Consider the following 23,024-nt stretch of genomic DNA (forward strand, 5'->3'; position numbering starts at 1 on the left):
GCCCTTTAAGGCTGGCCCTTTAAGGCTGGCCCTTTAAGCTGGCCCCTTAAGGCTGGCCCTTTAAGCTGGCCCTCTAAGGCTGGCCCTTTAAGCTGGCCCTCTAAGGCTGGCCCTTTAAGGCTGGCCCTTTAAGCTGGCCCTTTAAGGCTGGCCCTCTAAGCCTGGCCCTTTAAGCTGGCCCTTTAAGGCTGGCCCTTTAAAGCTTGCCCCTTAAGGCTGGCCCTTTAAGCTGGCCCTCTAAGGCTGGCCCTTTAAGCTGGCCCTCTAAGGCTGGCCCTTTAAGGCTGGCCCTTTAAGGCTTGCCCTTTAAGGCTGGCCCTTTAAGCTGGCCCTTTAAGGCTGGCCCTTTAAGCTGGCCCTTTAAGGCTGTCCCTTTAAGGCTGGCCCTTTAAGCTGGCCCTCTAAGGCTGGCCCTATAAGGCTGGCCCTTTAAGGCTGGCCCTTTAAGCTGGCCCCTTAAGGCTGGCCCTTTAAGCTGGCCCCTTAAAGCTGGCCCTTTAAGCTGGCCCTCTAAGGCTGGCCCTTTAAGCTGGCCCTTTAAGCCTGGCCCTTTAAGATGGCCCTTTAAGTCTGGCCCTCTAAGGCTGGCCCTTTAAGGCTGGCCCTTTAAGCTGGCCCTTTAAGGCTGGCCCTTTAAGGCTGGCCCTTTAAGGCTGGCCCTTTAAGCTGGCCCTTTAAGGCTGGCCCTTTAAGGCTGGCCCTTTAAGGCTGGCCCTCTAAGGCTGGCCCTCTAAGACTGGCCCTTTAAAGCTGGCCCCTTAAGGCTGGCCCTTTAAGCTGGCCCTCTAAGACTGGCCCTTTAAGCTGGCCCTCTAAGGCTGGCCCTTTAAGGCTGGCCCTTTAAGGCTTGCCCTTTAAGGCTGGCCCTTTAAGCTGGCCCTTTAAGGCTGGCCCTTTAAGATGGCCCTTTAAGGCTGGCCCTTTAAGGCTGGCCCTTTAAGGCTGGCCCTTTAAGGCTGGCCCTTTAAGCTGGCCCCTTAAGGCTGGCCCTTTAAACTGGCCCTCTAAGGCTGGCCCTTTAAGCTGGCCCTCTAAGGCTGGACCTTTAAGACTGGCCCTTTAAGGCTTGCCCTTTAAGGCTGGCCCTTTAAGGCTGGCCCTTTAAGCTGGCCCTTTAAGGCTGGCCCTTTAAGGCTGGCCCTTTAAGCTGGCCCTCTAAGGCTGGCCTTTTAAGGCTGGCCCTTTAAGGCTGGCCCTTTAAGGCCGGCCCTTTAAGCTGGCCCTTTAAGGCTGGCCCTTTAAGCTGGCCCTTCAAGGCTGGCCCTCTAAGGCTGGCCCTTTAAGACTGGCCCTTTAAAGTTGGCCCCTTAAGGCTGGCCCTTTAAGCTGGCCCTTTAAGGCTGGCCCTTTAAAGCTGGCCCTTTAAGGCTTGCCCTTTAAGGCTGGCCCTTTAAGGCTGGCCCTTTAAGGCTGGCCCTTTAAGCTGGCCCTTTAAGGCTGGCCCTTTAAGCTGGCCCTTTAAGGCTGGCCCTCTAAGGCTGGCCCTTTAAGGCCGGCCCTTTAAGCTGGCCCTTTAAGGCTGGCCCTTTAAGCTGGCCCTTCAAGGCTGGCCCTCTAAGGCTGGCCCTTTAAGACTGGCCCTTTAAAGTTGGCCCCTTAAGGCTGGCCCTTTAAGCTGGCCCTTTAAGGCTGGCCCTTTAAAGCTGGCCCTTTAAGGCTTGCCCTTTAAGGCTGGCCCTTTAAGGCTGGCCCTTTAAGGCTGGCCCTTTAAGCTGGCCCTTTAAGGCTGGCCCTTTAAGCTGGCCCTTTAAGGCTGGCCCTCTAAGGCTGGCCCTTTAAGGCTGGCCCTTTAAGGCTGGCCCTTTAAGCTGGCCCCATAAGGCTGGCCCTTTAAGCTGGCCCTCTAAGGCTGGCCCTTTAAGCTGGCCCTTTAAGGCTGGCCCTTTAAGCTGGCCCTTTAAGGCTGGCCCTTTAAGCTGACCCTGTAAAGCTGGCCCTCTAAGGCTGGCCCTTTAAGACTGGCCCTTTAAGGCTGGCCCTTTAAGCTGGCCCCTTAAGGCTGGCCCTTTAAGCTGGCCCTCTAAGGCTGGCCCTTTAAGCTGGCCATCTAAGGCTGGCCCTTTAAGGGTGGCCCTTTAAGGCTTGCCCTTTAAGGCTGGCCCTTTAAGCTGGCCCTTTAAGGCTGGCCCTCTAAGGCTGGCCTTTTAAGCTGGCCCTTTAAGCTGGCCATCTAAGGCTGGCCCTTTAAGCTGGCCCTTTAAGCCTGGCCCTTTAAGATGGCCCTTTAAGTCTGGCCCTCTAAGGCTGGCCCTTTAAGGCTGGCCCTTTAAGCTGGCCCTTTAAGGCTGGCCCTTTAAGGCTGGCCCTTTAAGCTGGCCCTTTAAGGCTGGCCCTTTAAGCTGGCCCTGTAAAGCTGGCCCTCTAAGGCTGGCCCTTTAAGCTGGCCCTTTAAGCTGGCCCTTTAAAGCTGGCCCTCTAAGGCTGGCCCTTTAAGACTGGCCCTTTAAGGCTGGCCCTTTAAGGCTGGCCCTTTAAGCTGGCCCCTTAAGGCTGGCCCTTTAAGCTGGCCCTCTAAGGCTGGCCCTTTAAGCTGGCCCTCTAAGGCTGGCCCTTTAAGGCTGGCCCTTTAAGCTGGCCCTTTAAGGCTGGCCCTCTAAGCCTGGCCCTTTAAGCTGGCCCTTTAAGGCTGGCCCTTTAAAGCTTGCCCCTTAAGGCTGGCCCTTTAAGCTGGCCCTCTAAGGCTGGCCCTTTAAGCTGGCCCTCTAAGGCTGGCCCTTTAAGGCTGGCCCTTTAAGGCTTGCCCTTTAAGGCTGGCCCTTTAAGCTGGCCCTTTAAGGCTGGCCCTTTAAGCTGGCCCTTTAAGGCTGTCCCTTTAAGGCTGGCCCTTTAAGCTGGCCCTCTAAGGCTGGCCCTATAAGGCTGGCCCTTTAAGGCTGGCCCTTTAAGCTGGCCCCTTAAGGCTGGCCCTTTAAGCTGGCCCCTTAAAGCTGGCCCTTTAAGCTGGCCCTCTAAAGCTGGCCCTTTAAACTGGCCCTTTAAGCCTGGCCCTTTAAGATGGCCCTTTAAGTCTGGCCCTCTAAGAGTGGCCCTTTAAGCTGGCCCTTTAAGGCTGGCCCTTTAAGCTGGCCCTTTAAGGCTGGCCATTCAAGCTGGCTATTTAAGGCTGGCCCTTTAAGGCTGGCCCTTTAAGCTGGCCCTTTAAGGCTGGCCCTTTAAGCTGGCCCTTTAAGGCTGGCCCTTTAAGCTGGCCCCTTAAGGCTGGCCCTTTAAGCTGGCCCTCTATGGCTGGCCCTTTAAGCTGGCCCTCTAAGGCTGGCCCTGAAAGGCTGGCCCTTTAAGGCTTGCCCTTTAAGGCTGGCCCTTTAAGCTGGCCCCTTAAGGCTGGCCCTTTAAGCTGGCCCTCTAAGGCTGGCCCTTTAAGCTGGCCCTTTAAGGCTGGCCCTTTAAGCTGGCCCTCTAAGGCTGGCCCTTTAAGACTGGCCCTTTAAGGCTGGCCCTCTAAGGCTGGCCCTTTAAGCTGGCCCTTTAAGGCTCGCCCTTTAAGGCCGGCCCTTTAAGCTGGCCCTTTAAGGCTGGCCCTTTAAGCTGGCCCTTTAAGGCTGGCCCTCTAAGGCTGGCCCTTTAAGACTGGCCCTTTAAAGCTGGCCCCTTAAGGCTGGCCCTTTAAGCTGGCCCCTTAAGGCTGGCCCTCTAAGGCTGGCCCTTTAAGCTGGCCCTTTAAGGCTGGCCCTTTAAGCTGGCCCTCTAAGGCTGGCCCTTTAAGGCTGGCCCTTTAAGGCTGGCCCTTTAAGCTGGCCCCTTAAGGCTGGCCCTCTAAGGCTGGCTCTTTAAGCTGGCCCTTTAAGGCTGGCCCTTTAAGCTGGCCCTTTAAGGCTGGCCCTTCAAGGCCGGCCCTTTAAGCTGGCCCTCTAAGGCTGGCCCGTTAAGGCTGGCCCTTTAAGGCTTGCCCTTTAAGGCTGGCCCTTTCAGCTGGCCCCTTAAGGCTGGCCCTTTAAGCTGGCCCTCTAAGGCTGGCCCTTTAAGCTGGCCCTTTAAGGCTGGCCCTTTAAGCTGGCCCTGTAAAGCTGGCCCTCTAAGGCTGGCCCTTTAAGACTGGCCCTTTAAGGCTGGCCCTTTAAGCTGGCCCCTTAAGGCTGGCCCTTTAAGCTGGCCCTCTAAGGCTGGCCCTTTAAGCTGGCCATCTTAGGATGGCCCTTTAAGGCTGGCCCTTTAAGGCTGGCCCTTTAAGGCTGGCCCTTTAAGCTGGCCCTTTAAGGCTGGCCCTCTAAGGCTGGCCCTTTAAGCTGGCCCTTTAAGGCTGGCCCTTTAAGCTGGCCCTCTAAGGCTGGCCCTTTAAGGCTGGCCCTTTAAGCTGGCCCTTTAAGGCTGGCCCTTTAAGGCCGGCCCTTTAAGCTGGCCCTTTAAGGCTGGCCCTTTAAGCTGGCCCTTTAAGGCTGGCCCTCTAAGGCTGGCCCTTTAAGACTGGCCCTTTAAAGCTGGCCCCTTAAGGCTGGCCCTTTAAGCTGGCCCTCTAAGGCTGGCCCTTTAAGGCTGGCCCTTTAAGGCTGGCCCTTTAAGGCTGGCCCTTTAAGCTGGCCCTTTAAAGCTGGCCCTCTAAGGCTGGCCCTTTAAGACTGGCCCTTTAAGGCTGGCCCTTTAAGGCTGGCCCTTTAAGCTGGCCCCTTAAGGCTGGCCCTTTAAGCTGGCCCTCTAAGGCTGGCCCTTTAAGCTGGCCCTCTAAGGCTGGCCCTTTAAGGCTGGCCCTTTAAGCTGGCCCCTTAAGGCTGGCCCTCTAAGCCTGGCCCTTTAAGCTGGCCCTTTAAGGCTGGCCCTTTAAGCTGGCCCTTTAAGGCTGGCCTTTTAAGGCCGGCCCTTTAAGCTGGCCCTTTAAGGCTGGGCCTTTAAGCTGGCCCTTTAAGCTGGCCCTCTAAGGCTGGCCCTTTAAGGCTGGCCCTTTAAGGCTTGCCCTTTAAGGCTGGCCCTTTAAGCTGGCCCTTTAAGGCTGGCCCTTTAAGCTGGCCCTTTAAGGCTGTCCCTTTAAGGCTGGCCCTTTAAGCTGGCCCTCTAAGGCTGGCCCTTTAAGGCTGGCCCTTTAAGGCTTGCCCTTTAAGGCTGGCCCTTTAAGCTGGCCCCTTAAGGCTGGCCCTTTAAGCTGGCCCCTTAAAGCTGGCCCTTTAAGCTGGCCCTCTAAGGCTGGCCCTTTAAGCTGGCCCTTTAAGCCTGGCCCTTTAAGATGGCCCTTTAAGTCTGGCCCTCTAAGGCTGGCCCTTTAAGGCTGGCCCTTTAAGCTGGCCCTTTAAGGCTGGCCCTTTAAGGCTGGCCCTTTAAGCTGGCCCTTTAAGGCTGGCCCTTTAAGCTGGCCCTTTAAGGCTGGCCCTTTAAGGCTGGCCCTCTAAGGCTGGCCCTTTAAGACTGGCCCTTTAAAGCTGGCCCCTTAAGGCTGGCCCTTTAAGCTGGCCCTCTAAGACTGGCCCTTTAAGCTGGCCCTCTAAGGCTGGCCCTTTAAGGCTGGCCCTTTAAGGCTTGCCCTTTAAGGCTGGCCTTTTAAGCTGGCCCTTTAAGGCTGGCCCTTTAATATGGCCCTTTAAGGCTGGCCCTTTAAGGCTGGCCCTTTAAGCTGGCCCTTTAAAGCTGGCCCTCTAAGGCTGGCCCTTTAAGACTGGCCCTTTAAGGCTGGCCCTTTAAGGCTGGCCCTTTAAGCTGGCCCCTTAAGGCTGGCCCTTTAAGCTGGCCCTCTAAGGCTGGCCCTTTAAGCAGGCCCTCTAAGGCTGGCCCTTTAAGGCTGGCCCTTTAAGGCTTGCCCTTTAAGGCTGGCCCTTTAAGCTGGCCCTTTAAGGCTGGCCCTTTAAGGCTGGCCCTTTAAGCTGGCCCTCTAAGGCTGGCCTTTTAAGGCTGGCCCTTTAAGGCTGGCCCTTTAAGCTGGCCCCTTAAGGCTGGCCCTCTAAGGCTGGCCCTTTGTGCTGGCCCTTTAAGGCTGGCCCTTTAAGCTGGCCCTTTAAGGCTGGCCCTTTAAGGCCGGCCCTTTAAGCTGGCCCTTTAAGGCTGGCCCTTTAAGCTGGCCCTTCAAGGCTGGCCCTCTAAGGCTGGCCCTTTAAGACTGGCCCTTTAAAGCTGGCCCCTTAAGGCTGGCCCTTTAAGCTGGCCCCTTAAGGCTGGCCCTCTAAGGCTGGCCCTTTAAGCTGGCCCTTTAAGGCTGGCCCTTTAAGCTGGCCCTCTAAGGCTGGCCCTTTAAGGCTGGCCCTTTAAGGCTGGCCCTTTAAGCTGGCCCCTTAAGGCTGGCCCTCTAAGGCTGGCTCTCTAAGGCTGGCTCTTTAAGCTGGCCCTTTAAGCTGGCCCTTTAAAGCTGGCCCCTTAAGGCTGGCCCTCTAAGGCTGGCTCTCTAAGGCTGGCTCTTTAAGCTGGCCCTTTAAGCTGGCCCTTTAAGGCTGGCCCCTTAAGGCTGGCCCTTTAAGCTGGCCCTCTAAGGCTGGCCCTTTAAGCTGGCCCTTTAAGGCTGGCCCTTTAAGCTGGCCCTTTAAGGCTGGCCCTTTAAGCTGGCCCTTTAAAGCTGGCCCTCTAAGGCTGGCCCTTTAAGACTGGCCCTTTAAGGCTGGCCCTTTAAGGCTGGCCCTTTAAGCTGGCCCCTTAAGGCTGGCCCTTTAAGCTGGCCCTCTATGGCTGGCCCTTTAAGCTGGCCCTCTAAGGCTGGCCCTTTAAGGCTGGCCCTTTAAGGCTGGCCCTTTAAGCTGGCCCCTTAAGGCTGGCCCTCTAAGGCTGGCCCTTTAAGCTGGCCCTTTAAGGCTGGCCCTTTAAGCTGGCCCTTTAAGGCTGGCCCTTTAAGGCCGGCCCTTTAAGCTGGCCCTTTAAGGCTGGCCCTTTAAGCTGGCCCTTTAAGGCTGGCCCTCTAAGGCTGGCCCTTTAAGACTGGCCCTTTAAAGCTTGCCCCTTAAGGCTGGCCCTTTAAGCTGGCCCTCTAAGGCTGGCCCTTTAAGCTGGCCCTTTAAGGCTGGCCCTTTAAGCTGGCCCTTTAAGGCTGGCCATCTAAGGCTGGCCCTTTAAGCTGGCCCTTTAAGCTGGCCCTTTAAGATGGCCCTTTAAGTCTGGCCCTCTAAGGCTGGCCCTTTAAGGCTGGCCCTTTAAGCTGGCCCTTTAAGGCTGGCCCTTTTAGGCTGGCCCTTTAAGCTGGCCCTTTAAGGCTGGCCCTTTAAGCTGGCCCTTTAAGGCTGGCCCTCTAAGGCTGGCCCTTTAAGGCTGGCCCTTTAAGGCTGGCCCTTTAAGCTGGCCCCTTAAGGCTGGCCCTTTAAGCTGGCCCTCTAAGGCTGGCCCTTTAAGCTGGCCCTTTAAGGCTGGCCCTTTAAGCTGGCCCTTTAAGGCTGGCCCTTTAAGCTGACCCTGTAAAGCTGGCCCTCTAAGGCTGGCCCTTTAAGACTGGCCCTTTAAGGCTGGCCCTTTAAGCTGGCCCCTTAAGGCTGGCCCTTTAAGCTGGCCCTCTAAGGCTGGCCCTTTAAGCTGGCCATCTAAGGCTGGCCCTTTAAGGCTGGCCCTTTAAGGCTTGCCCATTAAGGCTTGCCCTTTAAGCTGGCCCTTTCAGGCTGGCCCTTTAAGCTGGCCCTTTAAGGCTGGCCCTCTAAGGCTGGCCTTTTAAGCTGGCCCTTTAAGCTGGCCATCTAAGGCTGGCCCTTTAAGCTGGCCCTTTAAGCCTGGCCCTTTAAGATGGCCCTTTAAGCCTGGCCCTTTAAGGCTGGCCCTTTAAGCTGGCCCTTTAAGGCTGGCCCTCTAAGGCTGGCCCTTTAAGACTGGCCCTTTAAGCTGGCCCCTTAAGGCTGGCCCTCTAAGGCTGGCCCTTTAAGCTGGCCCTTTAAGGCTGGCCCTTTAAGCTGGCCCTCTAAGGCTGGCCCTTTAAGGCTGGCCCTTTAAGGCTGGCCCTTTAAGCTGGCCCCTTAAGGCTGGCCCTCTAAGGCTGGCTCTTTAAGCTGGCCCTTTAAGGCTGGCCCTTTAAGCTGGCCCTTTAAGGCTGGCCCTTCAAGGCCGGCCCTTTAAGCTGGCCCTCTAAGGCTGGCCCGTTAAGGCTGGCCCTTTAAGGCTTGCCCTTTAAGGCTGGCCCTTTAAGCTGGCCCCTTAAGGCTGGCCCTTTAAGCTGGCCCTCTAAGGCTGGCCCTTTAAGCTGGCCCTTTAAGGCTGGCCCTTTAAGCTGGCCCTGTAAAGCTGGCCCTCTAAGGCTGGCCCTTTAAGACTGGCCCTTTAAGGCTGGCCCTTTAAGCTGGCCCCTTAAGGCTGGCCCTTTAAGCTGGCCCTCTAAGGCTGGCCCTTTAAGCTGGCCATCTTAGGATGGCCCTTTAAGGCTGGCCCTTTAAGGCTGGCCCTTTAAGGCTGGCCCTTTAAGCTGGCCCTTTAAGGCTGGCCCTCTAAGGCTGGCCCTTTAAGCTGGCCCTTTAAGGCTGGCCCTTTAAGCTGGCCCTCTAAGGCTGGCCCTTTAAGGCTGGCCCTTTAAGCTGGCCCTTTAAGGCTGGCCCTTTAAGGCCGGCCCTTTAAGCTGGCCCTTTAAGGCTGGCCCTTTAAGCTGGCCCTTTAAGGCTGGCCCTCTAAGGCTGGCCCTTTAAGACTGGCCCTTTAAAGCTGGCCCCTTAAGGCTGGCCCTTTAAGCTGGCCCTCTAAGGCTGGCCCTTTAAGGCTGGCCCTTTAAGGCTGGCCCTTTAAGGCTGGCCCTTTAAGCTGGCCCTTTAAAGCTGGCCCTCTAAGGCTGGCCCTTTAAGACTGGCCCTTTAAGGCTGGCCCTTTAAGGCTGGCCCTTTAAGCTGGCCCCTTAAGGCTGGCCCTTTAAGCTGGCCCTCTAAGGCTGGCCCTTTAAGCTGGCCCTCTAAGGCTGGCCCTTTAAGGCTGGCCCTTTAAGCTGGCCCCTTAAGGCTGGCCCTCTAAGCCTGGCCCTTTAAGCTGGCCCTTTAAGGCTGGCCCTTTAAGCTGGCCCTTTAAGGCTGGCCTTTTAAGGCCGGCCCTTTAAGCTGGCCCTTTAAGGCTGGGCCTTTAAGCTGGCCCTTTAAGCTGGCCCTCTAAGGCTGGCCCTTTAAGGCTGGCCCTTTAAGGCTTGCCCTTTAAGGCTGGCCCTTTAAGCTGGCCCTTTAAGGCTGGCCCTTTAAGCTGGCCCTTTAAGGCTGTCCCTTTAAGGCTGGCCCTTTAAGCTGGCCCTCTAAGGCTGGCCCTTTAAGGCTGGCCCTTTAAGGCTTGCCCTTTAAGGCTGGCCCTTTAAGCTGGCCCCTTAAGGCTGGCCCTTTAAGCTGGCCCCTTAAAGCTGGCCCTTTAAGCTGGCCCTCTAAGGCTGGCCCTTTAAGCTGGCCCTTTAAGCCTGGCCCTTTAAGATGGCCCTTTAAGTCTGGCCCTCTAAGGCTGGCCCTTTAAGGCTGGCCCTTTAAGCTGGCCCTTTAAGGCTGGCCCTTTAAGGCTGGCCCTTTAAGCTGGCCCTTTAAGGCTGGCCCTTTAAGCTGGCCCTTTAAGGCTGGCCCTTTAAGGCTGGCCCTCTAAGGCTGGCCCTTTAAGACTGGCCCTTTAAAGCTGGCCCCTTAAGGCTGGCCCTTTAAGCTGGCCCTCTAAGACTGGCCCTTTAAGCTGGCCCTCTAAGGCTGGCCCTTTAAGGCTGGCCCTTTAAGGCTTGCCCTTTAAGGCTGGCCTTTTAAGCTGGCCCTTTAAGGCTGGCCCTTTAAGATGGCCCTTTAAGGCTGGCCCTTTAAGGCTGGCCCTTTAAGCTGGCCCTTTAAAGCTGGCCCTCTAAGGCTGGCCCTTTAAGACTGGCCCTTTAAGGCTGGCCCTTTAAGGCTGGCCCTTTAAGCTGGCCCCTTAAGGCTGGCCCTTTAAGCTGGCCCTCTAAGGCTGGCCCTTTAAGCAGGCCCTCTAAGGCTGGCCCTTTAAGGCTGGCCCTTTAAGGCTTGCCCTTTAAGGCTGGCCCTTTAAGCTGGCCCTTTAAGGCTGGCCCTTTAAGGCTGGCCCTTTAAGCTGGCCCTCTAAGGCTGGCCTTTTAAGGCTGGCCCTTTAAGGCTGGCCCTTTAAGCTGGCCCCTTAAGGCTGGCCCTCTAAGGCTGGCCCTTTGTGCTGGCCCTTTAAGGCTGGCCCTTTAAGCTGGCCCTTTAAGGCTGGCCCTTTAAGGCCGGCCCTTTAAGCTGGCCCTTTAAGGCTGGCCCTTTAAGCTGGCCCTTCAAGGCTGGCCCTCTAAGGCTGGCCCTTTAAGACTGGCCCTTTAAAGCTGGCCCCTTAAGGCTGGCCCTTTAAGCTGGCCCCTTAAGGCTGGCCCTCTAAGGCTGGCCCTTTAAGCTGGCCCTTTAAGGCTGGCCCTTTAAGCTGGCCCTCTAAGGCTGGCCCTTTAAGGCTGGCCCTTTAAGGCTGGCCCTTTAAGCTGGCCCCTTAAGGCTGGCCCTCTAAGGCTGGCTCTCTAAGGCTGGCTCTTTAAGCTGGCCCTTTAAGCTGGCCCTTTAAGGCTGGCCCCTTAAGGCTGGCCCTTTAAGCTGGCCCTCTAAGGCTGGCCCTTTAAGCTGGCCCTTTAAGGCTGGCCCTTTAAGCTGGCCCTTTAAGGCTGGCCCTTTAAGCTGGCCCTTTAAAGCTGGCCCTCTAAGGCTGGCCCTTTAAGACTGGCCCTTTAAGGCTGGCCCTTTAAGGCTGGCCCTTTAAGCTGGCCCCTTAAGGCTGGCCCTTTAAGCTGGCCCTCTATGGCTGGCCCTTTAAGCTGGCCCTCTAAGGCTGGCCCTTTAAGGCTGGCCCTTTAAGGCTGGCCCTTTAAGCTGGCCCCTTAAGGCTGGCCCTCTAAGGCTGGCCCTTTAAGCTGGCCCTTTAAGGCTGGCCCTTTAAGCTGGCCCTTTAAGGCTGGCCCTTTAAGGCCGGCCCTTTAAGCTGGCCCTTTAAGGCTGGCCCTTTAAGCTGGCCCTTTAAGGCTGGCCCTCTAAGGCTGGCCCTTTAAGACTGGCCCTTTAAAGCTTGCCCCTTAAGGCTGGCCCTTTAAGCTGGCCCTCTAAGGCTGGCCCTTTAAGCTGGCCCTTTAAGGCTGGCCCTTTAAGCTGGCCCTTTAAGGCTGGCCATCTAAGGCTGGCCCTTTAAGCTGGCCCTTTAAGCTGGCCCTTTAAGCTGGCCCTTTAAGATGGCCCTTTAAGTCTGGCCCTCTAAGGCTGGCCCTTTAAGGCTGGCCCTTTAAGCTGGCCCTTTAAGGCTGGCCCTTTTAGGCTGGCCCTTTAAGCTGGCCCTTTAAGGCTGGCCCTTTAAGCTGGCCCTTTAAGGCTGGCCCTCTAAGGCTGGCCCTTTAAGGCTGGCCCTTTAAGGCTGGCCCTTTAAGCTGGCCCCTTAAGGCTGGCCCTTTAAGCTGGCCCTCTAGGGCTGGCCCTTTAAGCTGGCCCTCTAAGGCTGGCCCTTTAAGCTGGCCCTTTAAGGCTGGCCCTTTAAGCTGGCCCTGTAAAGCTGCCCCTTTAAGCTGGCCCCTTAAGGCTGGCCCTTTAAGGCTGGCCCTTTAAGCTGGCCATCTAAGGCTGGCCCTTTAAGGCTGGCCCTTTAAGGCTGGCCCTTTAAGGCTGGCCCTTTAAGCTGGCCCCTTAAGGCTGGCCCTTTAAGCTGGCCCTTTAAGGCTGGCCCTTTAAGGCTGGCCCTTCAAGCTGGCCCTTTAAGGCTGGCCCTTTAAGCTGGCCCTTTAAGGCTGGCCGTTTAAGGCTGGCCCTTTAAGCTGGCCCTTTAAGGCTGGCCCTCTAAGGCTGGCCCTTTAAGGCTGGCCCTCTAAGGCTGGCCCTTTAAGACTGGCCCTTTAAAGCTGGCCCCTTAAGGCTGGCCCTTTAAGCTGGCCCTCTAAGACTGGCCCTTTAAGCTGGCCCTCTAAGGCTGGCCCTTTAAGGCTGGCCCTTTAAGGCTTGCCCTTTAAGGCTGGCCTTTTAAGCTGGCCCTTTAAGGCTGGCCCTTTAAGGCTTGCCATCTAAGGCTGGCCCTTTAAGCTGGCCTTTTAAGGCTGGCCCTTTAAGCTGGCCCTTTAAGGCTGGCCCTTTAAGGCTGGCCCTCTAAGGCTGGCCCTTTAAGGCTGGCCCTTTAAGGCTGGCCCTTTAAGCTGGCCCCTTAAGGCTGGCCCTTTAAGCTGGCCCTGTAAAGCTGGCCCTCTAAGGCTGGCCCTTTAAGACTGGCCCTTTAAGGCTGGCCCTTTAAGCTGGCCCCTTAAGGCTGGCCCTTTAAGCTGGCCCTCTAAGGCTGGCCCTTTAAGCTGGCCATCTAAGGATGGCCCTTTAAGGCTGGCCCTTTAAGGCTGGCCCTTTAAGGCTGGCCCTTTAAGCTGGCCCTTTAAGGCTGGCCCTCTAAGGCTGGCCCTTTAAGCTGGCCCTTTAAGGCTGGCCCTTTAAGCTGGCCCTCTAAGGCTGGCCCTTTAAGGCTGGCCCTTTAAGGCTGGCCCTTTAAGCTGGCCCCTTAAGGCTGGCCCTCTAAGAGTGGCCCTTTAAGCTGGCCCTTTAAGGCTGGCCCTTTAAGCTGGCCCTTTAAGGCTGGCCATTCAAGCTGGCTATTTAAGGCTGGCCCTTTAAGGCTGGCCCTTTAAGCTGGCCCTTTAAGGCTGGCCCTTTAAGCTGGCCCTTTAAGGCTGGCCCTTTAAGCTGGCCCCTTAAGGCTGGCCCTTTAAGCTGGCCCTCTAAGGCTGGCCCTTTAAGCTGGCCCTCTAAGGCTGGCCCTGAAAGGCTGGCCCTTTAAGGCTTGCCCTTTAAGGCTGGCCCTTTAAGCTGGCCCCTTAAGGCTGGCCCTTTAAGCTGGCCCTCTAAGGCTGGCCCTTTAAGCTGGCCCTTTAAGGCTGGCCCTTTAAGCTGGCCCTCTAAGGCTGGCCCTTTAAGACTGGCCCTTTAAGGCTGGCCCTCTAAGGCTGGCCCTTTAAGCTGGCCCCTTAAGGCGTGCCTTTTAAGCTGGCCATCTAAGGCTGGCCCTTTAAGGCTGGCCCTTTAAGCTGGCCCTTTAAGCTGGCCCTTTAAGGCTGGCCCTTTAAGGCTGGCCCTTTAAGCTGGCCCTTTAAGGCTGGCCCTTTAAGCTGGCCCTTAAAGGCTGGCCCTCTAAGGCTGGCCCTTTAAGGCTGGCCCTTTAAGGCTGGCCCTTTAAGCTGGCCCCTTAAGGCTGGCCCTTTAAGCTGGCCCTCTAAGGCTGGCCCTTTAAGCTGGCCCTTTAAGGCTGGCCCTTTAAGCTGGCCCTTTAAGGCTGGCCCTTTAAGCTGACCCTGTAAAGCTGGCCCTCTAAGGCTGGCCCTTTAAGACTGGCCCTTTAAGGCTGGCCCTTTAAGCTGGCCCCTTAAGGCTGGCCCTTTAAGCTGGCCCTCTAAGGCTGGCCCTTTAAGCTGGCCATCTAAGGCTGGCCCTTTAAGGCTGGCCCTTTAAGGCTTGCCCTTTAAGGCTTGCCCTTTAAGCTGGCCCTTTCAGGCTGGCCCTTTAAGCTGGCCCTTTAAGGCTGGCCCTCTAAGGCTGGCCTTTTAAGCTGGCCCTTTAAGCTGGCCATCTAAGGCTGGCCCTTTAAGCTGGCCCTTTAAGCCTGGACCTTTAAGATGGCCCTTTAAGGCTGGCCCTTTAAGGCTGGCCCTTTAAGCTGGCCCTTTAAGGCTGGCCCTCTAAGGCTGGCCCTTTAAGCTGGCCCTTTAAGGCTGGCCCTTTAAGCTGGCCCTTTAAGGCTCGCCCTTTAAGGCCGGCCCTTTAAGCTGGCCCTTTAAGGCTGGCCCTTTAAGCTGGCCCTTTAAGGCTGGCCCTCTAAGGCTGGCCCTTTAAGACTGGCCCTTTAAAGCTGGCCCCTTAAGGCTGGCCCTTTAAGCTGGCCCCTTAAGGCTGGCCCTCTAAGGCTGGCCCTTTAAGCTGGCCCTTTAAGGCTGGCCCTTTAAGCTGGCCCTCTAAGGCTGGCCCTTTAAGGCTGGCCCTTTAAGGCTGGCCCTTTAAGCTGGCCCCTTAAGGCTGGCCCTCTAAGGCTGGCTCTTTAAGCTGGCCCTTTAAGGCTGGCCCTTTAAGCTGGCCCTTTAAGGCTGGCCCTTCAAGGCCGGCCCTTTAAGCTGGCCCTCTAAGGCTGGCCCTTTAAGGCTGGCCCTTTAAGGCTTGCCCTTTAAGGCTGGCCCTTTAAGCTGGCCCCTTAAGGCTGGCCCTTTAAGCTGGCCCTCTAAGGCTGGCCCTTTAAGCTGGCCCTTTAAGGCTGGCCCTTTAAGCTGGCCCTGTAAAGCTGGCCCTCTAAGGCTGGCCCTTTAAGACTGGCCCTTTAAGGCTGGCCCTTTAAGCTGGCCCCTTAAGGCTGGCCCTTTAAGCTGGCCCTCTAAGGCTGGCCCTTTAAGCTGGCCATCTTAGGATGGCCCTTTAAGGCTGGCCCTTTAAGGCTGGCCCTTTAAGGCTGGCCCTTTAAGCTGGCCCTTTAAGGCTGGCCCTCTAAGGCTGGCCCTTTAAGCTGGCCCTTTAAGGCTGGCCCTTTAAGCTGGCCCTCTAAGGCTGGCCCTTTAAGGCTGGCCCTTTAAGCTGGCCCCTTAAGGCTGGCCCTCTAAGGCTGGCCCTTTAAGCTGGCCCTTTAAGGCTGGCCCTTTAAGCTGGCCCTTTAAGGCTGGCCATTCAAGCTGGCTATTTAAGGCTGGCCCTTTAAGGCTGGCCCTTTAAGCTGGCCCTTTAAGGCTGGCCCTTTAAGCTGGCCCTTTAAGGCTGGCCCTTTAAGGCTGGCCCTTTAAGGCTGGCCCTTTAAGCTGGCCCCTTAAGGCTGGCCCTTTAAGCTCGCCCTCTAAGGCTGGCCCTTTAAGCTGGCCCTCTAAGGCTGGCCCTGAAAGGCTGGCCCTTTAAGGCTTGCCCTTTAAGGCTGGCCCTTTAGGCTGGCCCTTTAAGCTGGCCCCTTAAGGCTGGCCCTCTAAGGCTGGCCCTTTAAGCTGGCCCTTTAAGGCTGGCCCTTTAAGCTGGCCCTTTAAGGCTGGCCCTTTAAGGCCGGCCCTTTAAGCTGGCCCTTTAAGGCTGGCCCTTTAAGCTGGCCCTTTAAGGCTGGCCCTCTAAGGCTGGCCCTTTAAGACTGGCCCTTTAAAGCTGGCCCCTTAAGGCTGGCCCTTTAAGCTGGCCCTCTAAGGCTGGCCCTTTAAGGCTGGCCCTTTAAGCTGGCCCTTTAAGGCTGGCCCTTTAAGCTGGCCCTTTAAAGCTGGCCCTCTAAGGCTGGCCCTTTAAGACTGGCCCTTTAAGGCTGGCCCTTTAAGGCTGGCCCTTTAAGCTGGCCCCTTAAGGCTGGCCCTTTAAGCTGGCCCTCTAAGGCTGGCCCTTTAAGCTGGCCCTCTAAGGCTGGCCCTTTAAGGCTGGCCCTTTAAGCTGGCCCCTTAAGGCTGGCCCTCTAAGCCTGGCCCTTTAAGCTGGCCCTTTAAGGCTGGCCCTTTAAGCTGGCCCTTTAAGGCTGGCCTTTTAAGGCCGGCCCTTTAAGCTGGCCCTTTAAGGCTGGGCCTTTAAGCTGGCCCTTTAAGGCTGGCCCTCTAAGGCTGGCCCTTTAAGACTGGCCCTTTAAAGCTTGCCCCTTAAGGCTGGCCCTTTAAGCTGGCCCTCTAAGGCTGGCCCTTTAAGCTGGCCCTCTAAGGCTGGCCCTTTAAGGCTGGCCCTTTAAGGCTTGCCCTTTAAGGCTGGCCCTTTAAAGCTGGCCCCTTAAGGCTGGCCCCTTAAGGCTGGCCCTCTAAGGCTGGCCCTTTAAGCTGGCCCTTTAAGGCTGGCCCTTTAAGCTGGCCCTTTAAGGCTGGCCCTTTAAGGCCGGCCCTTTAAGCTGGCCCTTTAAGGCTGGCCCTTTAAGCTGGCCCTTTAAGGCTGGCCCTCTAAGGCTGGCCCTTTAAGACTGGCCCTTTAAAGCTGGCCCCTTAAGGCTGGCCCTTTAAGCTGGCCCTCTAAGGCTGGCCCTTTAAGGCTGGCCCTTTAAGCTGGCCCTTTAAGGCTGGCCCTTTAAGCTGGCCCTTTAAAGCTGGCCCTCTAAGGCTGGCCCTTTAAGCTGGCCCTCTAAAGCTGGCCCTTTAAGGCTGGCCCTTTAAGGCTTGCCCTTTAAGGCTGGCCCTTTAAGCTGGCCCCTTAAGGCTGGCCCTTTAAGCTGGCCCCTTAAAGCTGGCCCTTTAAGCTGGCCCTCTAAGGCTGGCCCTTTAAGCTGGCCCTTTAAGCCTGGCCCTTTAAGATGGCCCTTTAAGTCTGGCCCTCTAAGGCTGGCCCTTTAAGGCTGGCCCTTTAAGCTGGCCCTTTAAGGCTGGCCCTTTAAGGCTGGCCCTTTAAGCTGGCCCTTTAAGGCTGGCCCTTTAGGCTGGCCCTTTAAGGCTGGCCCTTTAAGGCTGGCCCTCTAAGGCTGGCCCTTTAAGACTGGCCCTTTAAAGCTGGCCCCTTAAGGCTGGCCCTTTAAGCTGGCCCTCTAAGACTGGCCCTTTAAGCTGGCCCTCTAAGGCTGGCCCTTTAAGGCTGGCCCTTTAAGGCTGGCCCTTTAAGCTGGCCCCTTAAGGCTGGCCCTCTAAGGCTGGCCCTTTAAGCTGGCCCTTTAAGGCTGGCCCTTTAAGCTGGCCCTTTAAGGCTGGCCCTTTAAGCTGGCCCTTTAAGCTGGCCCTTTAAGCTGGCCCTTTAAGATGGCCCTTTAAGTCTGGCCCTCTAAGGCTGGCCCTTTAAGGCTGGCCCTTTAAGCTGGCCCTTTAAGGCTGGCCCTTTTAGGCTGGCCCTTTAAGCTGGCCCTTTAAGGCTGGCCCTTTAAGCTGGCCCTTTAAGGCTGGCCCTCTAAGGCTGGCCCTTTAAGGCTGGCCCTTTAAGGCTGGCCCTTTAAGCTGGCCCCTTAAGGCTGGCCCTTTAAGCTGGCCCTCTAGGGCTGGCCCTTTAAGCTGGCCCTCTAAGGCTGGCCCTTTAAGCTGGCCCTTTAAGGCTGGCCCTTTAAGCTTGCCCTGTAAAGCTGGCCCTTTAAGCTGGCCCCTTAAGGCTGGCCCTTTAAGGCTGGCCCTTTAAGCTGGCCATCTAAGGCTGGCCCTTTAAGGCTGGCCCTTTAAGGCTGGCCCTTTAAGGCTGGCCCTTTAAGCTGGCCCCTTAAGGCTGGCCCTTTAAGCTGGCCCTTTAAGGCTGGCCCTTCAAGCTGGCCCTTTAAGGCTGGCCCTTTAAGCTGGCCCTTTAAGGCTGGCCCTTTAAGGCTGGCCCTTTAAGCTGGCCCTTTAAGGCTGGCCCTCTAAGGCTGGCCCTTTAAGGCTGGCCCTCTAAGGCTGGCCCTTTAAGACTGGCCCTTTAAAGCTGGCCCCTTAAGGCTGGCCCTTTAAGCTGGCCCTCTAAGACTGGCCCTTTAAGCTGGCCCTCTAAGGCTGGCCCTTTAAGGCTGGCCCTTTAAGGCTTGCCCTTTAAGGCTGGCCTTTTAAGCTGGCCCTTTAAGGCTGGCCCTTTAAGGCTTGCCATCTAAGGCTGGCCCTTTAAGCTGGCCTTTTAAGGCTGGCCCTTTAAGCTGGCCCTTTAAGGCTGGCCCTTTAAGGCTGGCCCTCTAAGGCTGGCCCTTTAAGGCTGGCCCTTTAAGGCTGGCCCTTTAAGCTGGCCCCTTAAGGCTGGCCCTTTAAGCTGGCCCTGTAAAGCTGGCCCTCTAAGGCTGGCCCTTTAAGACTGGCCCTTTAAGGCTGGCCCTTTAAGCTGGCCCCTTAAGGCTGGCCCTTTAAGCTGGCCCTCTAAGGCTGGCCCTTTAAGCTGGCCATCTAAGGATGGCCCTTTAAGGCTGGCCCTTTAAGGCTGGCCCTTTAAGGCTGGCCCTTTAAGCTGTCCCTTTAAGGCTGGCCCTCTAAGGCTGGCCCTTTAAGCTGGCCCTTTAAGGCTGGCCCTTTAAGCTGGCCCTCTAAGGCTGGCCCTTTAAGGCTGGCCCTTTAAGGCTGGCCCTTTAAGCTGGCCCCTTAAGGCTGGCCCTCTAAGAGTGGCCCTTTAAGCTGGCCCTTTAAGGCTGGCCCTTTAAGCTGGCCCTTTAAGGCTGGCCATTCAAGCTGGCTATTTAAGGCTGGCCCTTTAAGGCTGGCCCTTTAAGCTGGCCCTTTAAGGCTGGCCCTTTAAGCTGGCCCTTTAAGGCTGGCCCTTTAAGCTGGCCCCTTAAGGCTGGCCCTTTAAGCTGGCCCTCTAAGGCTGGCCCTTTAAGCTGGCCCTCTAAGGCTGGCCCTGAAAGGCTGGCCCTTTAAGGCTTGCCCTTTAAGGCTGGCCCTTTAAGCTGGCCCCTTAAGGCTGGCCCTTTAAGCTGGCCCTCTAAGGCTGGCCCTTTAAGCTGGCCCTTTAAGGCTGGCCCTTTAAGCTGGCCCTCTAAGGCTGGCCCTTTAAGACTGGCCCTTTAAGGCTGGCCCTCTAAGGCTGGCCCTTTAAGCTGGCCCCTTAAGGCGTGCCCTTTAAGCTGGCCATCTAAGGCTGGCCCTTTAAGGCTGGCCCTTTAAGCTGGCCCTTTAAGCTGGCCCTTTAAGGCTGGCCCTTTAAGGCTGGCCCTTTAAGCTGGCCCTTTAAGGCTGGCCCTTTAAGCTGGCCCTTTAAGGCTGGCCCTCTAAGGCTGGCCCTTTAAGGCTGGCCCTTTAAGGCTGGCCCTTTAAGCTGGCCCCTTAAGGCTGGCCCTTTAAGCTGGCCCTCTAAGGCTGGCCCTTTAAGCTGGCCCTTTAAGGCTGGCCCTTTAAGCTGGCCCTTTAAGGCTGGCCCTTTAAGCTGACCCTGTAAAGCTGGCCCTCTAAGGCTGGCCCTTTAAGACTGGCCCTTTAAGGCTGGCCCTTTAAGCTGGCCCCTTAAGGCTGGCCCTTTAAGCTGGCCCTCTAAGGCTGGCCCTTTAAGCTGGCCATCTAAGGCTGGCCCTTTAAGGCTGGCCCTTTAAGGCTTGCCCTTTAAGGCTTGCCCTTTAAGCTGGCCCTTTCAGGCTGGCCCTTTAAGCTGGCCCTTTAAGGCTGGCCCTCTAAGGCTGGCCTTTTAAGCTGGCCCTTTAAGCTGGCCATCTAAGGCTGGCCCTTTAAGCTGGCCCTTTAAGCCTGGCCCTTTAAGATGGCCCTTTAAGGCTGGCCGTTTAAGGCTGGCCCTTTAAGCTGGCCCTTTAAGGCTGGCCCTCTAAGGCTGGCCCTTTAAGCTGGCCCTTTAAGGCTGGCCCTTTAAGCTGGCCCTTTAAGGCTCGCCCTTTAAGGCCGGCCCTTTAAGCTGGCCCTTTAAGGCTGGCCCTTTAAGCTGGCCCTTTAAGGCTGGCCCTCTAAGGCTGGCCCTTTAAGACTGGCCCTTTAAAGCTGGCCCCTTAAGGCTGGCCCTTTAAGCTGGCCCCTTAAGGCTGGCCCTCTAAGGCTGGCCCTTTAAGCTGGCCCTTTAAGGCTGGCCCTTTAAGCTGGCCCTCTAAGGCTGGCCCTTTAAGGCTGGCCCTTTAAGGCTGGCCCTTTAAGCTGGCCCCTTAAGGCTGGCCCTCTAAGGCTGGCTCTTTAAGCTGGCCCTTTAAGGCTGGCCCTTTAAGCTGGCCCTTTAAGGCTGGCCCTTCAAGGCCGGCCCTTTAAGCTGGCCCTCTAAGGCTGGCCCTTTAAGGCTGGCCCTTTAAGGCTTGCCCTTTAAGGCTGGCCCTTTAAGCTGGCCCCTTAAGGCTGGCCCTTTAAGCTGGCCCTCTAAGGCTGGCCCTTTAAGCTGGCCCTTTAAGGCTGGCCCTTTAAGCTGGCCCTGTAAAGCTGGCCCTCTAAGGCTGGCCCTTTAAGACTGGCCCTTTAAGGCTGGCCCTTTAAGCTGGCCCCTTAAGGCTGGCCCTTTAAGCTGGCCCTCTAAGGCTGGCCCTTTAAGCTGGCCATCTTAGGATGGCCCTTTAAGGCTGGCCCTTTAAGGCTGGCCCTTTAAGCTGGCCCTTTAAGGCTGGCCCTCTAAGGCTGGCCCTTTAAGCTGGCCCTTTAAGGCTGGCCCTTTAAGCTGGCCCTCTAAGGCTGGCCCTTTAAGGCTGGCCCTTTAAGCTGGCCCCTTAAGGCTGGCCCTCTAAGGCTGGCCCTTTAAGCTGGCCCTTTAAGGCTGGCCCTTTAAGCTGGCCCTTTAAGGCTGGCCATTCAAGCTGGCTATTTAAGGCTGGCCCTTTAAGGCTGGCCCTTTAAGCTGGCCCTTTAATGCTGGCCCTTTAAGCTGGCCCTTTAAGGCTGGCCCTTTAAGGCTGGCCCTTTAAGGCTGGCCCTTTAAGCTGGCCCCTTAAGGCTGGCCCTTTAAGCTCGCCCTCTAAGGCTGGCCCTTTAAGCTGGCCCTCTAAGGCTGGCCCTGAAAGGCTGGCCCTTTAAGGCTTGCCCTTTAAGGCTGGCCCTTTAGGCTGGCCCTTTAAGCTGGCCCCTTAAGGCTGGCCCTCTAAGGCTGGCCCTTTAAGCTGGCCCTTTAAGGCTGGCCCTTTAAGCTGGCCCTTTAAGGCTGGCCCTTTAAGGCCGGCCCTTTAAGCTGGCCCTTTAAGGCTGGCCCTTTAAGCTGGCCCTTTAAGGCTGGCCCTCTAAGGCTGGCCCTTTAAGACTGGCCCTTTAAAGCTGGCCCCTTAAGGCTGGCCCTTTAAGCTGGCCCTCTAAGGCTGGCCCTTTAAGGCTGGCCCTTTAAGCTGGCCCTTTAAGGCTGGCCCTTTAAGCTGGCCCTTTAAAGCTGGCCCTCTAAGGCTGGCCCTTTAAGACTGGCCCTTTAAGGCTGGCCCTTTAAGGCTGGCCCTTTAAGCTGGCCCCTTAAGGCTGGCCCTTTAAGCTGGCCCTCTAAGGCTGGCCCTTTAAGCTGGCCCTCTAAGGCTGGCCCTTTAAGGCTGGCCCTTTAAGCTGGCCCCTTAAGGCTGGCCCTCTAAGCCTGGCCCTTTAAGCTGGCCCTTTAAGGCTGGCCCTTTAAGCTGGCCCTTTAAGGCTGGCCTTTTAAGGCCGGCCCTTTAAGCTGGCCCTTTAAGGCTGGGCCTTTAAGCTGGCCCTTTAAGGCTGGCCCTCTAAGGCTGGCCCTTTAAGACTGGCCCTTTAAAGCTTGCCCCTTAAGGCTGGCCCTTTAAGCTGGCCCTCTAAGGCTGGCCCTTTAAGCTGGCCCTCTAAGGCTGGCCCTTTAAGGCTGGCCCTTTAAGGCTTGCCCTTTAAGGCTGGCCCTTTAAGCTGGCCCTTTAAGGCTGGCCCTTTAAGCTGGCCCTTTAAGGCTGTCCCTTTAAGGCTGGCCCTTTAAGCTGGCCCTCTAAGGCTGGCCCTTTAAGGCTGGCCCTTTAAGGCTTGCCCTTTAAGGCTGGCCCTTTAAGCTGGCCCCTTAAGGCTGGCCCTTTAAGCTGGCCCCTTAAAGCTGGCCCTTTAAGCTGGCCCTCTAAGGCTGGCCCTTTAAGCTGGCCCTTTAAGCCTGGCCCTTTAAGATGGCCCTTTAAGTCTGGCCCTCTAAGGCTGGCCCTTTAAGGCTGGCCCTTTAAGCTGGCCCTTTAAGGCTGGCCCTTTAAGGCTGGCCCTTTAAGCTGGCCCTTTAAGGCTGGCCCTTTAGGCTGGCCCTTTAAGGCTGGCCCTTTAAGGCTGGCCCTCTAAGGCTGGCCCTTTAAGACTGGCCCTTTAAAGCTGGCCCCTTAAGGCTGGCCCTTTAAGCTGGCCCTCTAAGACTGGCCCTTTAAGCTGGCCCTCTAAGGCTGGCCCTTTAAGGCTGGCCCTTTAAGGCTTGCCCTTTAAGGCTGGCCTTTTAAGCTGGCCCTTTAAGGCTGGCCCTTTAAGATGGCCCTTTAAGGCTGGCCCTTTAAGGCTGGCCCTTTAAGCTGGCCCTTTAAAGCTGGCCCTCTAAGGCTGGCCCTTTAAGGCTGGCCCTTTAAGGCTGGCCCTTTAAGGCTGGCCCTTTAAGCTGGCCCCTTAAGGCTGGCCCTTTAAGCTGGCCCTCTAAGGCTGGCCCTTTAAGCAGGCCCTCTAAGGCTGGCCCTTTAAGGCTGGCCCTTTAAGGCTTGCCCTTTAAGGCTGGCCCTTTAAGCTGGCCCTTTAAGGCTGGCCCTTTAAGGCTGGCCCTTTAAGCTGGCCCTCTAAGGCTGGCCTTTTAAGGCTGGCCCTTTAAGGCTGGCCCTTTAAGCTGGCCCCTTAAGGCTGGCCCTCTAAGGCTGGCCCTTTGTGCTGGCCCTTTAAGGCTGGCCCTTTAAGCTGGCCCTTTAAGGCTGGCCCTTTAAGGCCGGCCCTTTAAGCTGGCCCTTTAAGGCTGGCCCTTTAAGCTGGCCCTTCAAGGCTGGCCCTCTAAGGCTGGCCCTTTAAGACTGGCCCTTTAAAGCGGGCCCCTTAAGGCTGGCCCTTTAAGCTGGCCCCTTAAGGCTGGCCCTCTAAGGCTGGCCCTTTAAGCTGGCCCTTTAAGGCTGGCCCTTTAAGCTGGCCCTCTAAGGCTGGCCCTTTAAGGCTGGCCCTTTAAGGCTGGCCCTTTAAGCTGGCCCCTTAAGGCTGGCCCTCTAAGGCTGGCTCTCTAAGGCTGGCTCTTTAAGCTGGCCCTTTAAGCTGGCCCTTTAAAGCTGGCCCCTTAAGGCTGGCCCTCTAAGGCTGGCTCTCTAAGGCTGGCTCTTTAAGCTGGCCCTTTAAGCTGGCCCTTTAAGGCTGGCCCCTTAAGGCTGGCCCTTTAAGCTGGCCCTCTAAGGCTGGCCCTTTAAGCTGGCCCTTTAAGGCTGGCCCTTTAAGCTGGCCCTTTAAGGCTGGCCCTTTAAGCTGGCCCTTTAAAGCTGGCCCTCTAAGGCTGGCCCTTTAAGACTGGCCCTTTAAGGCTGGCCCTTTAAGGCTGGCCCTTTAAGCTGGCCCCTTAAGGCTGGCCCTTTAAGCTGGCCCTCTAAGGCTGGCCCTTTAAGCTGGCCCTCTAAGGCTGGCCCTTTAAGGCTGGCCCTTTAAGGCTGGCCCTTTAAGCTGGCCCCTTAAGGCTGGCCCTCTAAGGCTGGCCCTTTAAGCTGGCCCTTTAAGGCTGGCCCTTTAAGCTGGCCCTTTAAGGCTGGCCCTTTAAGGCCGGCCCTTTAAGCTGGCCCTTTAAGGCTGGCCCTTTAAGCTGGCCCTTTAAGGCTGGCCCTCTAAGGCTGGCCCTTTAAGACTGGCCCTTTAAAGCTTGCCCCTTAAGGCTGGCCCTTTAAGCTGGCCCTCTAAGGCTGGCCCTTTAAGCTGGCCCTTTAAGGCTGGCCCTTTAAGCTGGCCCTTTAAGGCTGGCCATCTAAGGCTGGCCCTTTAAGCTGGCCCTTTAAGCTGGCCCTTTAAGCTGGCCCTTTAAGATGGCCCTTTAAGTCTGGCCCTCTAAGGCTGG

This window comes from Doryrhamphus excisus, linkage group LG8 (genome assembly GCF_037039965.1).
Source record: "Doryrhamphus excisus strain RoL-2023G ecotype Guam linkage group LG8, RoL_Dexc_Guam_v1.1, whole genome shotgun sequence".
In the NCBI taxonomy this organism is placed as follows: Eukaryota; Metazoa; Chordata; class Actinopteri; order Syngnathiformes; family Syngnathidae; genus Doryrhamphus; species Doryrhamphus excisus.